The sequence below is a fragment of the Psammomys obesus genome, unplaced genomic scaffold, assembly GCF_907164565.1.
Source record: "Psammomys obesus unplaced genomic scaffold, mPsaObe1.curated_primary_1811, whole genome shotgun sequence".
Taxonomy (NCBI): domain Eukaryota; kingdom Metazoa; phylum Chordata; class Mammalia; order Rodentia; family Muridae; genus Psammomys; species Psammomys obesus.
This window is the reverse complement of record NW_026585895.1, coordinates 22,666,398-22,680,391: the sequence shown is the minus strand read 5'-3', so window position 1 is coordinate 22,680,391 and position 13,994 is coordinate 22,666,398. Positions and strand designations below refer to the sequence as shown.

Genomic DNA, 13,994 nt, shown 5'->3' with positions numbered 1-13,994 from the left:
GCAGGGGTGAGAATTGCAAGCCGAGACTGCTTAGGAAACAGCTGTAATGAATGAGCTGTGAAGTGACAGCGGGGCTTCTGGACAAGGACATGGCTGTGGGTAAAAGAGAAGGCACGGTTACAAAATAGAATACTACACAAAGCCCGGTAAACATGGTGATTGATGGGCTGCATAGGAGGGCGGGAGGGAAAGAAGGAGACAAGATGGAGGGAGGAAGGAAAGACTCAGAGGTGCTTCTGGGGTCCGAGATTGTCATGCAGACAGAATGATAGCAACCCTTTCAGAAATGATGAAACCAAGAAGACCCACTGCTTTAGAGGAGGAAGAATCTTTTCCTAACACTTAAGTAAGTAGGTCAGTATTATCTACTTCAGGGGTAAGAGTCTCTTCTGCAGTCCCAGAAACCAGTTTGCTACTTTATGCCTTATGGGAAACAGTTGACTTCCTAAGCATCACATCTATGTGGATTTTTTTCCCTAGTTGTCTCTTCCTTTGGCCTTCCTGCTCTTACTCATCACTAAGGCCCTCTGCCAGCTTTCCTTCAACTAAACCTCCATCTTCCTCTTTATCTGTGACTTTCACAATTATCCAAGTCTGCTCTTTCTCTCCCTTCCCCCCACTACTGGGATGCTCTCTATATAGCTTATTATACTTGCAGTAAGTTGGACGGAAGGTTGACCTTTTTTTGTCTATAATCGGTTGATATATTTAGAAGAATGACAGACTTCAAAGGAAAATGAGAGATAATGTACTGGCTTCCCCTCCAAAAATCCCCATCTACAAACCCACAAGATAAATCCAACTGCCAGAGATGTGCCATCTCTACCAACTTTTCTGCTGGATGTTGCAGTCTTCACATTTCCTGATGCTCCATAGATGGCCGATTTCCTTTCCTTTCCCCTGGATGTTTTCCAGTCTGTGTCTCATAGCCCTTGCAGTTCCTCTTCTTTCTAACGTCAGAGCATCTGAAAGAAAAAAAAAAAAAAAAAAAAAGGGATCTGTGTTATTTCAGGGAAGGGGCGCCGTGGGTGTTTTTGGGGTTGTTTTCTTCTGAGGCACCTCCTGGTGAAGACTGTCCCCCTGTTCCCTCTGGATGACTGATTGTGCCTTGAGGTGCTTTGGCTTCCGCATTCCCTGTGGGCTCCCACTCGCTAGCGTTCCTTTTATCCCCTTCTGTTTAATTGCCATGCAGAACCCTCTGTTGTGCTTTTAATTAGCAAGTTATCCCCGTCTGAAGACTGGAAACCCTGGGCTCTTTCGGCATATATTAGACAAGCTAAAATATGAAATTAAAGAAAACAGAGTTTTAGCCAACAGAAACAAGTGACTCATTTCCTTGTGAAAACACACTAGGTTTATGTTACTCTGGCAACAGTATTCCAGAATAGCGTCCCTCCTCTCCCCATTTGGAGCCGTTGTATGTTTCTGTTACAGTCTGTGTTCCGCGGTGACCTAATGTTGAACCAAGTCTCTCAGTGATTCATGAGGCACAAGAGCATGGGGATTTCTTTGAGCTAGCTCATCCCCTGTCCCTTTGACCAGAGGAAGGAAAGTTTACTTTGTACAAGGGGAGGAATTGTAAAAGGATCCAATGAACTCTTGGCCAAGGCTGCTCTGGGGCTAGAAACGGAGGTCCTGCTGTTACTCTCAAAACACCACCACCGCTTCTAATGTGTTTGAATTCCAAGTGCCTGTCTTTCTAAAGACAGCTGATTAAAGCACAGTGTGCAACCTGTGTGTGTACCGCGTGGGGAAACAAAGACTGAGAGATCCACTCACTGCACGAGACTCCAGATGTTTCTTGGGACACTCCTCATGGGCGGGGATTCCATGGTGACTGGGGTCAAAGTTTCGACCTACACCACTCCAAATCTCTACAGCAAAAATGTGCTGTACTTTTGCGAAGGCAGTTGTACTTGCTCTCCTCGTGGAGGTTTGCAGTGCTCCGAGGCTCCCAAGGGGAAGTGAAGAAAGTCTTCAATTCGTCAAGCACTTGCTGTTTGGGATTTTAAGTTTCCAGACATTTCGTGAACAGCTTTAGGCTTTGGTTGGATGGTCAGCCAAGTGTGTAACTGTTAGGATGAATGAGAGTGACTGGAATGTGAAGATTTGGAGTTTCTCCCCAGTTGCTACCAACTGTCTGCAAAGGAGAATTCCAGTTTGCCCAACTGTTTCCATAAACTGTCTTTCTAGTTCTCCCGGATTTGTAGAGAAAGAACATAGCAAACAACCCAGGGGAAGAGTGGACAATGGGAGCATGAAGGGAAACAATTTAGTGACAACGTATACTGAAAATCTCATTCCTATACAATGTCAATTTATGTAAGAAAAAGCTAAGGAGGGGAAGTTGAAAATAATAGAGAAAGGACACAATCTGAGCTAGGGGAGATTGGTTTCTGTTTTGTTTTGTTTTGCTTTTTCTTTGAAACTTGCTTTTTTGTATTTTGTTTTTGTTTTGTTTTGTTTTTTCTTTGAAAGGCCCCATGGTATTTATTATATATGACGGGAACAGTTGGAAGGGAGACAAAGGATTTTTTGTTTGTTTGTTTGTTATTGTTTGTTTGTTTTTTGTGGCAGGGATTCTCTGTGTAGCCCTGGCTGTCCTGAAACTGGTTCTGTAGACCAGGCTGGCCTCGAACTCAGAGACCAGCCTGCCTTTGCCTCCGGAGTGCTGGGATTAAAGGTGTGAGCCACCACTGTTGGACAACAAAGGGGGTTTTAAGGAGAATTCTCAGGACTCCTGTCCTCATCATCAGAATAAATACCTAAGCAAAGGACTTTATCTCTGATATTAAACCTGTCTGATTATAAATTTCTTTCCTGCAGATAAGCAACCAAACTGACTTTATTGATGTATTAGAATATATACTCTTAAACATGATGCTACTCTAACAATGAACTGATGAGGCCATGGCAATGTAAAACAATCCCAAATTGGCCTCAAACTCACAGCAACCAGCCTGCCTCTGCCTCCCTGAATATTGGGATTAAAGGAGTCTACAAAGCAAGGCCAAGGCAGCCAAGGCTGCACAGAGAAACCCTCCCCCAAAAACCAAAACCAACTAACCAAACAAAAAAACCATAATAATAGCACATGGCACAATCCCAGGTGGAAGCAAAAGGAGTTCAAGGTGATTCATGGGTAGGCAGAAAGTTCAAGGCCAATCTGAACTACAGGAGAACATGCCTAAATAAATAAATAAATAATCGATTACATGAGACCCTACCTCGATCGATCCACTTATCCATCAATCAATGGACAAAAACTTCATAGTGATGGAACTATGAAGTTAGCACTGAATTAGTAGTCTCAACTTTGGGGGGAATATTCAGCAGAAATTCTCTCTCTGTGTGTCTGTCTGTCTGCCTCTTTGGTGCGGCCAAATATTAAGATGGAAAGCAAAATATAATTTAGGTCAGCGCTGTTGTGTGTAGTGGTCCTGGTGAGCAGGGCCTTTCTTCTCTGCAAACAAACGAAGAGCATTGGGGAAAACTTTCACTTCAAATCAGTCTAGTCTGACTTCTCACATTTTGCTTCTTTTTTAAATAAATAAATGTATTTACATTTTTAAACTGCAAGTTACGTTTTCCCCCCAAATATCAGCTCTGCGGGGGTATTTGAGAAAGTAGTTCATCTGTTATGCATTGGACTTGTGAGACTGAAATTACAAATCCCCCATAGGAATACCAGTACAGATTTTCTTGTTTGAAGTGAACAGTGACCTGAAGGAATTGCAAAAGGGTTTCCATTTATTCAAAATGAGGCTGAAAAAGCTCGGCTCTCTGTACAGTGTGATGAAGTAGGTCTTACATGTTGTAGGCTGTCATTCTTTAACCGTTAATAGGCCACAGCTATGAACATCTATAAACTGTGTGACAGTTTACATATATTTCAAACTTGCTAAGTAGAATATTATTGAACACAAAGGCCACAAAAAACAATCCTTGGTAGACACTGGCTGGGGCCGTGGTCACCAGCCTTTATGTAGGCACTTATCACATGTATCAGTGATGGAATATAGCACTATTAGTAGAAAAGAATAAATGAGAACTGTCAAATTCTCCAGCTGTTTTCTGCATAAGTATTGTTTCATTAGCAAGTGTGCCTTTACAAACTTAGAAGAAAATTCTTGTGATTTTATTCCATTAAAAATATTTATAAGAGAACAAGTTCTGGAGCAAGCTATAAAATCATAAGAGGTAGTGGTAGAAGAGAGGGAACAAGGTAGGAGAGGGAGTGCAGAGAGTTAAGATATTGGAGAACAGACCTGGGGAGAGAGAAGGCAAGAGAATAGAAGGCCTGTAGAGAAAAGAGAAGCTAAGGTAGGGGTATCTCTCTGACAAGCTGGAGACCTAAGTCAGGGTAGGATCCTGGGAGGATATGAGGGGGACTCAAGCGGCAGAGGCTCTAGAGACTGAAGAGGACACCCACTAACTAGACTAGTCTCCTACTAGAGGAGGGAACAGCAACCCACCCACAAAAACTTCAACCCCAAATTTACCCTGCCTACAAGATGTGCAGGGATAAAGATAGAGCAGAGATTGAGGGAATGTCCAACCAATGCCTGGCCCAACCAAAGAGTCACCCTATGGGAGAGTGCCAACCCCTGACACTATGAACAATACTATGCTTAGCTTGCAGACAGGGGCCTGTCAGAGTTGTCTTCTGAGAAACTCTACCCAGCAACACCTCAAAACAGATGCTGAGACTCATAGCCAAACATTGGGTGATGCGTAGGGAGTCTTGTGGAAAAGCAGGAGGAAAGAAAAGGGACCTGGAGTTGACAGGAGCTCCACAAGAAGACCAACAGAGTCAACTAACCAGGACTCAGAGGGGCTTGCTGAGACTGAAGCATCAACCAAGGGCCATGCATGAACTGGACCTAGGACCCCTACAAAGATGTAGCAGATGGGCAACTTAGGCTTCATGTGGGTCCTCTAGTAAGGGAAGTGGGGACCGAATCAGACATGGACTCACTTGCCAGCTTTCTGATCTCTTTCCCCCTGGAAGGACTTCCCTGCCAGGCCACACGGGAAGAGAATATGCTCAGTCCTGCTGATTCAGCTAGATGAGCTGGGCTGGATGGGAAGGGAGCTTCCATTTTCTGAGGAAGAGGTGACGGGGGAAGGGGGAAGGGAGGGAGGGTGAGAATGGGAGGGGAGGAGGGATGGGACTACAACCAGGATGCAAAGTTAATTTAAAACATTAGAAAGTTAGAATCTTGGCTGTTACACATTTAAAAAAACCCTGCAGCTCAGATCTTTTCTGCTATCTTTGCTCAGGTTATCTATTCATTTTTAAAATTAAGTTTTTGAACTTTTTGTTAATTTTAAAAATGATTTATTATTTATCTTATATTCTCTCATATATCACATTCTGACTGCAATTTCTCCTTTTTCTCTTACCCCTAGGCTCTCCCCCATCTCCCCTCTACCCTGATTTACCCCCTACTTCTGCCTCCCTTCCGAAAAGAGCAGGCAGCCCAGAGATGTCAATCAAATATGGCATAATAAGCTACAATAAGACTAGGCACATACCATCACATCAAGGCTGGACAAAGCAACCCAGTAGGAAGGAAAAGGACCTACAGGTAGGCAAAAGAGTCAGAAACATTCCCCGCTCCCACTGTTAGGATTCTCACAAGAACACCATGCTACTCAGCCATGCAGAAAACCTATGTCATATCCCTACAGACTTCCTGATCTCTGCAAGTTCCCCTGAGTCCAGGTCAGTTACTTCTGTGGACCTTGTTCTCGTGGTGTGTCCTTGATGCCTGTGGTTTCTCCAATCCTTTCTTCTTGTCCTCTGCAGAGCTCTGTCTAATGTTTGGCTTTGGTATTCTGCATTTTCTCCCATCAGTTGATGGATGCAGTCTCTCCGGTCCTTTTGATGACAATTCTGCTAAGCTCCAGTCCCAGCATACTCTGAAGGCAGGACAAATTGCAGGGTAAAGGCTTATGGCTGGATTGGTGTTCTAATATCTCTACTTGAGGCCTTGCCTGGTTACAAAAGGTGGCCAGCTCAGGCCCTGTGCCCCCATTACTAGGAGTCTTTGCTAGGGTTACGCTCATAGATTCCATAGAGTTTCCATCGTACCAGGTTTCTCCCTCACCCTGGAAATGCTCCCCAATTTGAGGCATTTCTCCCAGTACTCCCCCAACTCCCAATCTGATCCCTCCTGTTCCCAACCCACCTGCCTCCTGTCTATCCTTGAAATCTACCTATTGCCCCTTCCCTAGGAGATGCCTTTAGAACCTCCTTGTTGCTTAGCCTCTCTTGGTCTGTGGACTGTAGCATGGCTGTCTTTTACCTCACAGCTAACACCCACTTATACTTGAATACTTACCGTGTTTGTCCTTCTGGGTCTGGGTTAACCCACTGAGGACATCTAGTTTGTTTCTGGTTTCTGGCTATTATGAAGAAAGCTATGGGCATAGTTAAACAAGTGTCCTTCATATGGGAAAACAAAAACTCAACATAGCTGAAAGAATCCTCTACAACAAAAGAATTTCCAGTGACAGCATCATCCCTGATTTCAAGCTGAAGTGCAGCAGTAATAAAAACTGCATGGTATTGGCACAAAAACAGACATGTTGATCAGTGGAATTGAACTGAAGATCCGGAGGCAAATCCACACACCTATGGACACCTGGCTTTTGCTAAAGAAGCCAAAAATATACAACAGAAAAAAAAAGACAGCAATAAATGGTGCTGGTCTAACTGGATATCTGCATGTAGATGAATACAAATAGATCCATACCGATCAACTTGCACAAAACTCAAGTCCAAGTGGATCAAAGACCTCAAGAGAAAACCAAATACACTGAACCTAGTAGAAGAGAAGTAGAGAAGAGCCTTGAATGCACTGGCACAAAAGTTAACTTCTTGAACAGAACATCAATAGCTCAGAAATTAAGATCAACAATCAATAAACGGGACCACATGAAACTGAAAAGCTTCTGTAAGGCAAAGGACACCATTAGTTAAACAAAGTAGCAGCCTACAAAATGAGGAAAGATTTTCACCACCCCACATCTGATAGAGAGCTGAAAACCAAAATATACAAAGAAACATTAAGAAACTAGACATCAACAAACCAAGTAATTTAATTTTAAAAAATAGGGTACAGATCTAAACAAAAAATTCTAAACAGAAGGATCTTAAAGGACCGAGAAACACTTAAGGAAACTTTCAACATCCTTAAGCCACCAGGGAAATGCCAATCAAAACGACTGTGAGATTCCATCCTTCGCCCATCAGAATGGCTAAGATCAAAAACACAAATGACAGCACAGGCTGGCAAGGATGTGGAGCAAGGGGACACTGCTCCATTGCTGGTGAGAGTACAAACTTTGTGCAACCATTATGGAAATCAATAGATCAAAAGATTTCACAGCCACAGCTTTTCTGTCATATGGAGGAAGCACAGTCAAGCAGCAGATGTCCTGGTCCCCTGGCTCTGACAGTCTCTCTAACCCCTCTGCTGTGATTTTGATTTCCCACTGAGCTTTAGGGGTTGCATTATAGATACACAAGCTACCAATAACAACTGACCTCATAGTTTTCTCTGCATTTTGATCAGTTGTAGATTTCTGTAGTAGTCTCTGTCTATTGCACAAAGAAACTTTGATGAACTTCTTTGAGGGGTGAGAACTAACTTTCTGTAGACAGGAGAATAGGTCTTTAGAATAGGTATTTAAAATAGGTATTGAGAATATTAATTTAGGAAAATGACTGTAGCTGTATCTCCCCCAGGATCTTTGAATTATCCAGTCATGAGTAGGTTTATAGTACCAGGCGTGAATCTTCTCCTATGGAGTGGGCCTTAAGTACAATTGAAGTAGCTCTTGAAGTTACTCTCAAGATAAAGGTGCTGCTTTTTCACCATTGGGGTTATATTGTGAGATATCTTTGTTATGGTTCACAAGGTTTACAGCTGGGTAAAACTATTGATTTTTTTTTTCTTGGCAGTTTGTACAGTACCTTCTGATAGCATGAGAGCTGGTCCTCAGAAAAGAGGTTTCTAGGTAATTTCCAGCTAGATTCTTATAAATCCTGGGCCGAAAGTGTATGGTGTCTTCAGCCATAGGGTCTTCTTCAGGCTCTTGGAGGCAACCAAGGGCAGCGGCAGTAGTCCACAGCGCCTTGAAGAAAGACCCGCATAATGAAAATGCCAGTTGGCATGTCAACTATATTTCCTAAAGGGACCACAGCTTTACAAGACAGCACTACCAGCTAGAGAACATGGATTCAAACACGTGAGCCTCTGGGGGATGTTGTACATTTAAACCTAAATACCAGTCCTTACCAAATTCCTGCTACAGCACCATATTAAAAGTGACTGTTCCTTGGCCAGGCCTTGGAGGTAGGAATGCAAACATCAGAGCTGTAGGACAACCACCTTCTGGAGGTGACTCAGGGAAGAAGCCTGTGCAGATCTCTGAGGCCAACACGGCACTCAGGCGGTATTATGCAAGGAACATTATAGTCTGAAATTGCACCAAAGGAGATCTGGAAGTGAAGATGTGGGTCGTAAGAGCCCACGTCTACTTGGCCTTGTTTCTTTGGCTCCTGGGGTGGAATGTAGTTGGAAAAGATTTTGAGTCTCAGATAACTCAGACACCAGAGCAGGCAGCCTCCTGCCCTCATGACAGGTTGGCACTTTTAAAAAGGACAGGAGGCATGAACAGGGCATTTCTCTATCTGTGTCCCATCTCTAGACACTGTTTTACAGCCAAGAGCATCTAGCTTCTTCCTGGTGTGTGTGTGTGTGTGTGTGTGTGTGTGTGTGTGTGTGTGTGTTAATTCTCCATTTTTTTTCTCTTACCCTTCTTTTCATTTTTTTTCATTTCTTTTTAGTTTTTGGATCTCTTTCCTAGGTCCATGCAGATTCTCTGATTTTCCAGTGTACAATCTATCCCCCTCTGCCCATAGCTAATGGTGCTGAGATTGTCAAATGGCATTCTTCATCAGAGCTGCGTCTACAAGGAATGGCTCACAAAGGGCCTTTTGCTATTTGCATTCCTGTGTCGCTTTTCTGTGGATCAAAGCTGGAGCCTGAGCCTGCATGCCATGCTTCTTATTTCTACACTCATAGTTCCAGACTTTACGAACCACACACTTTATAATACAGAAGTCGTTTTAGTGCAGGGCAAGAAAAGATGGCTTGCCCTGATGACCACCAACGATGAAGGAACAACATTTCTTAGAACCATTATTACTTGGAAAGGGTTTATGGAAAGATTGAGTCAAGATTGCTGTGTCTTCTGAAGGACCTGTCCCCATTTGGGTTTTGCTTCATTTTAATTCAAGGACCTTCTCGGATGCTTTGGATCAATTGGTGTCCCAAACTGTCCTACTCTCCGTTTGCTGTGATGAAACACTGACTGAAATCAACTAGGGGCAGGAGGAAGGATTTAATTCATCTTACAGGTTACAATGCATTACGGAGGGCAGACAAGGCAGGGACTAGAGGAGGGAGCTTGACACAGAAATCATGGAGGAGCAGTGCTTACTGGCTTACTGTCAGGTTCGGGGTGGGCCTCCTACATCAGCCACCAGGCTAGAAGAGGTGACACAGATATGCTCATTGGCATTTCTTCAGTTGAGAAACACATATCTTTCCAGGTATATGCAGTTGACAACTGAGATTAGTCACCACAGCAACTAATGTGACACTATTAATTTACACTGCATTCAAGCTTTTCCCCATTCTGATTCACTGTTTTCCTTTTAAACTTTCTCTTTGGCTCAAAGAGATGGTCCTGTTTTCTACCATCCTGTTCCTCAATTAAAAAGTTGCTTTAGTTTGTACAGAACTTTTTTTCCCCTTATGCTTGGCCATTCCTTTATTAAACATGAAGTTTCTCTGAAAGTTTTAACAAATTTCAATAAAAACACATTTTTATCTTTAATTGACATACTTAGACCAATTAACAGTTGGTGAAAAAATTTAAGACAACAGATGAATACATGATGGATAAATTTTTGCTTGCTATTAAACTGCATACACACATAGAAAAGAAAATATTTGTAATTTACAGGATAAATTTTATCTGCAAGATTAAAAAAATATTATTACAGGATACTTTCCACAACCTGTCCAGAATATGATTTATATCTCTGTTCCTTAGACTATAGATTAAAGGATTCAACAGGGAGATAATCAGAATATAAAAGATGGAGGCCAGCTTATCACCATCAAAGGAGTGACTTGACTTGAGCAGCATGTACATAAACATCAAAGTCCCATAGAAGACAACGACTACTGTCAGTAGGAACCCACAGGTAGACAAAGCTTTTTTCCTACCTTCAGCTGAATTCTTCCTAAAAATGGCTATTAGAATGAGTAGGTAAAGAAATAGGAGAACCACTAGAGATGAAACCAAATTTAACTTGCTGAAATAAAAATTACAATTTCTATTTCAGGTGAATTTGAGCAGAGCAATGATATTAAAGGAAGACTGCCACAGAAATGGCTAAAGATTTTGTAGCCACAAGAGGGTAATGCAACATTTTTATAGTGATGAGAAGAGAAATGACACTATAGAAATAAGGACTGCCATTAGCATCCAACATACCGTATGTGACATTTTGACAGTGTCCTGAGGCTCACAGACGCCCACATAGCAGTCAAAGGACATCGAGGAGAGGAAAAAGTGATCACAAATGATGGACACAAGAAAGAAAGTTAGCTGTGTTGCCCAAAGGTGCTGAGTGATTGTATTTTGACCAACAACAAAAGTTACCAACATTTTGGGTCCCACCGTTGTACAATAACCAAGAACACTGATAGTCAGGTATCTTAGAAAGAAGTACATGGGTGTTTGCTGCCTGGCGTCCACCATGGTGAGGATGATCAGGCCCAAGTTGCCCACCAGTGAGATCAGATATGTGATGAGGAACAATCCAAATCATGGGCCCTGAAGCTCAGTGCAGTCAGTAATGCCTAAGAGGATGAATGTAAGGATCAATGTAAGGTTGTGGTTTTTTTTCTTTTTTTATATTAATTAAAATTTATTTACTTTGTAGCACAGCTGTAGCCCCCTCCCTCCTTCTCTCCCAATCCCTCCTTCCCTCCCTCATCTCCTCCCTGCCCCGCTCCAAGTCCACTGATAGGGGAGGTCCTCCTCCCCTTCCATCTGATCCTAGCTTATCAAGTCTCATTAAGACTGGCAGCAATTTCCTCCTATGTGACCCAGCAAGGCTGCTCTTCCCTGTCGTGTGTGTGTGTGTGTGGGGGGGGGGGTGTCAAAGAGCCAGCCATTGAGTTCATGTCAGAGACAGTCACTGTCTACAGAACTTATACACCTTCCATATCCAGATATGCTATGCTAAGAAGTAACTCAATTATGTGCCAGTCAGCTGCCCTTTCCGTCATATCTCTGCTCTACTTCATTTCTGGTAAAGATCTAACCACTTTTCTTTACAAAAGTGGACAACTAAGATGCAAGAAAGTTACACCACGATAAAGACTCCTGAATATTAATTGCATGGAGAACAAAGGGTAACTTAAACACTTTTGCATTTAAGCAAAGTTGAAGCCTCCATTCTCTTTATATGCATATGTCAAGACGCTCCCACTATACCATAAATGTACAAGATTAATGATACCACAAAGGAAAAGGAAAATGGATTTAAAAATAGATCTTTCAACTCCTAATCCCTGAAGGCATAATTTGAGTGATGAGAAGTGAAGCACAGAAGGTATGGACCATTACAAAATGTTTCAGTTTTTCTGACATGATCATTCTATGAATGCTTACATTCTGAGGACTTTTAAAAGATAAGTTTTGTAAAGAATACACATTGTTGCTTTCAGTTCCTAGCACATAAAATTTAAAACCCACAAAGAAAAGGTATCAATAAATTTCGTCAGCTCAAGATCTCATTTGTTGCTATGCATATAATTAGATTAAATGAAAATGATTTATTTTTCCATGACAAAAATCATCCTAAGCAATGTTATCCAATATTTCTAGCAATATATATGTTACATAAGCAACATAAAAGTTGCTATAAAATTTCAAACTATATATGAGAGTTCAAATTAAAAAAAAAAAAGTTAAGATTTCCTCTGGAATATGTGACATGTATTCTGGTGGTACAAAATTTGTGCCGTCCTAAAGAAAGTATTAGTGAAACCAGTAAGTAGGAGAAAGAGGGAGAGAAAAGGCGCTTTACTTTCCTTTCTCCCCCTTTTTCCTGTTAAAGCTTGTTTTGTATGCCTTAAAAAGACAGGAGGCGGATGCAGTGGTGCGCAGATCTCTGTGAGTTCGAGGCCAGCTTGATCTTCAAAGTCCGGAACAGCCAAGGCTACACAGAGAAACCCTATGAGCAAACGTTAGGGGCAGATCTACCAAGCACTTCATGGTTCCAGAAAGGCCAGAACTGCACAGCAGTCTCTCGGGCAAGTCCAGGCACTTGTGACTGGCAGAGACCTCAGTTTTCCTGGGCCAGGCATTGCAGCAGCAGCTAGGAGATACCATTGAGAAGCTGGCAAAAGACTCATAACATGGCGGACCACCCCTTCCTGTCCAGCTGGTCATGGCCAGAGGGCTATGCGGCAGAGAAGGATGGGGGTGGCAGGGAGCTTAGCCAAGCAAAGCACAGCTGGGGAAGCAGGAGCCAAGCACAGACACACACACAAAATTCAAACTCAATCAACCAGGTTAAAAAACAAAAGAACAACCAACCAACCAACTTTTTCTCTCATCTTAGAGAGGAAAAGAGACTATATGTGAAACATCACTAATAGATACAAATGGTTTGAATTTAGTACAACAAAATCCTTAAAGACAGAATTAAATAAAGAGAAATAAGGCATGTAAAGATGGGAAAGAGTTTAAATAAAGTTAAATGTAGAGTAAGATATTATATTAATTGGTGGTAAAAGAAAGATAAATGCACAAAGAAAGCAAATCTCCAAAGAAAGGAAAATGAGGGGAAAATAGACAAAAATGTTTTCAAGGGTACAGATGCAAATAAATAAATAAATAAATAAATAAATAAATAAATAAATAAACAAACTGAAATAGACAGTAAAAAAATAAAATAAAATACAGTTTAAATGCTAAAATAAGTCTTCACAGATTGACTTAGAGATTTAGAGAGATAAAGAAATGAATATTGTCCATGTTAAAAAATTGAAAACCTGGTAGAGGAGGACATTTGAACTCCATACAGTTTTGTTTTGACTGTCAACATACAAATAATCATAATCATAATCATAATTTCAGTAGTAAGCATAAAGAAAAATAAGCATAGACCTTTTTAAGAGAGCTCAAACTGAAACAGACTTGGAGAAGGAGGAGACTGAGAAATGGATTGCTGGATTGGAGACCATAGAACAGAGATTAGAAAAAATAGTTCCAGAGTAGAAAAATACACAGCGGCTTGAGGAATTAGAATGGCAACCCATAGAGATACGACATATTGAATTTAAAATCCAGATTCTACTTATTGATGCATATTCAGAATTCCAATGGGCTTCTGCATTCAATTCTGGGAAGGAGAATTCTTAGGCTGCACATTTCTTAAAAGTTATGACACCTATGGAAATACCTGTACAAATTGAGACTGTTTTTTGGACATTACGGCATAAAAAACGTTACAGATATAACTTACAGTCCTACAGGCCAAACAATTACAGAGAGCTCTAACAAGAATTCTAAAGGGGTGCTCATACAACAGAAGGGGGATAAAGACTATTTCAGGGATAGATTTAATGGTGCTTTGTGGACATTGAATTTCTTAAAAGTCAATGAGACAGTAGCACAACTGTTAAAACAACAACAACAAAAAAAAAAAAACAAAAACAGGATTTTAAAAGGGACTGCTGAATTAGATCAGCATATACAAAGGTCTTAATTCCGAAATGGAAGAAAAGAGGTATGTTACCTTGAGGAGGAGATTTTTACATTTGTTCCAACAGTAAAAGAAAAGCTATGTCCTCCATCCAAACTGTTAGAAATTAGATTTTGACAGAGGGAAA

At 41.4% G+C, this 13,994-nt stretch overlaps 1 pseudogene; it reads right to left on the bottom strand.

The window, feature by feature from the left end:
- Positions 1–13,594, bottom strand: part of LOC129671079 (olfactory receptor 8K3-like) — a 174,474-nt pseudogene extending 160,880 nt beyond the window's left edge.
- Positions 13,595–13,994: the final 400 nt, after the last annotated feature.